Source organism: Colletotrichum graminicola (assembly GCF_000149035.1).
Source record: "Colletotrichum graminicola M1.001 genomic scaffold supercont1.110, whole genome shotgun sequence".
In the NCBI taxonomy this organism is placed as follows: Eukaryota; Fungi; Ascomycota; class Sordariomycetes; order Glomerellales; family Glomerellaceae; genus Colletotrichum; species Colletotrichum graminicola.
The window spans coordinates 52478-54477 of NW_007361114.1; positions in this window are offsets into that span (position 1 = coordinate 52478).

The window sequence follows — 2000 nt, forward strand, 5'->3', positions numbered from 1 at the left end:
TATAGTAATAGGTAATATACTATATTATATAAAGTAATCTTAATATTATAGCTATTTACTTTTACTTTAATAACTATATTACCTTAACCTTTAATTAGGATTATTACTTTACTTATATAAATAAAGTTATTTAGGCTTACTAGTAATATACTAATAAAATAATAATATAAATAGAAAACATAAAAGGTTACCCCTAAATTAAGAATAATATAGTCTTTAAGTAGATATCTAGCTACTATAAATACTACTAACTACTATAATAGTGCCCCTCTTCTTTACGCCTTTTTACTAGTTAGTTATTAATTAGTTACTTTATTACCTAGTTACTTTATCTTTAGCGCACTAAGATTATTTATCCTCTTTAATACGCTAGTAATAAGTATATTTACCCTCTTTAATTAATCCCTTATATATTAATCTATAAGTACCTTTTATACCTACTTAATTATATACTTATATAGCTTCTAATTACCTTTTAGCTATACTTTACTAGTGTAGTAGTAATCTAAGATCTTATAGCCTATTAATCTATATAAGTTATATTTACTATTATGTTAAATTTAGGCTGTAGGCTCTTTTCTTACCTAATCTCTATTATTATTATTAGTAGTTACTATAGTAACTAGGCTAAATACTTTACATAAGGCTTTTGCTTAAGGCCGCTCTAGCTCTGCTATAATCCTTACCTATATAGTAGAGATTATGTTACGTTAGAGTAACTTTCTTTTCTCTGCTTATATTTAAAAGGGGTATTTATTTAATTCTACTTATATTAATAATAAGGTATATTTTAGCGCCTTTATTAACAGTAAGATCTATTTACTAAGTAAATCTACTTAATACTACTAGACTTAGATACCTTTAGAGATAGCCTCTTCCTATTTAGTTATCTACTTCTCTAACTCCTTTATATCTATAACCTTATAGTCTGTTACTCTCTTTATAACTTTATTGTACTTAGTAATAGCAATATCTTTTGCCTTATAGAGTGGTATACCTGCTCTAGCCTTAAGATTCTTTACCTACTTATATAGCAGCTTACTACTACTACAGCACTCTACTTTAAGCTTTAGATTAATAGTTAAATATATATAGTTAATTTATTAGTTATTATAAATAACAAGGTGTATATTACGTATATACTATATAACGCTTTAAATAACATTAATTAGCGACTTACAGATTAGACTATTAATTATTAAAGCGTGTAATTAGCAGCAATACCCTGTATTAATTAATTACTCTGTTATGTGTGTATCTACTATTATGTTACGCAGCCATCGCCAATTAGCCCTTTAGTAAGGGGCAAATGCCCAGATCATTATTTTCCCTTAATTTAAGTGGAGAAATCCATCCGGGAAATGACTGGTGCATTTGCGGCCAATTGCCCCACAAGCGACCGTGCATTTCTGGCCAATTGGCCCACTTTGACAATTAGCCCTTTAGAAAGGGGCAAATGCCTGGATCATTATTTTCCCTTGATTTAAGTGGAGAAATCCATCTGGGAAATAACTGGTGCATTCGCGGCCAATTGCCCCACAAGCGACCGTGCATTTCTGGCCAATTGGCCCACTTTGACATATGGGCACTTAACCAGGTAGGGCTCGATGGTAGGTATTGGTGTATTGTAAGACTTAAGCTTGTAGAGCCCCCTATCTTGTTGAGTGATTAGACAAGCTCACAGTGTCCCCCCCCTAGTAACCTTAGAGTACTATACATAATAGCCTGTGTAAAGGTCTATATATAATAGATACAGCTAGATAAGGATTTAGCTAATAGGCTTATATAGATTTATATTTCTAAAAAAAAAAAATTTCTAGAGTATATATAGTAGAAACGTTTCTAGACTAATTAGAAAATAATCTAAGAATATATAAGTAGGGTAGATATTATATAGAAACGTTTCTAGACTAATTACCTATTAGCTAAATATTTTTTTATATACTAGTAAGGTACTTACACTACTAAATAATAGTAGTAATATAATTTAAATAAGGGAT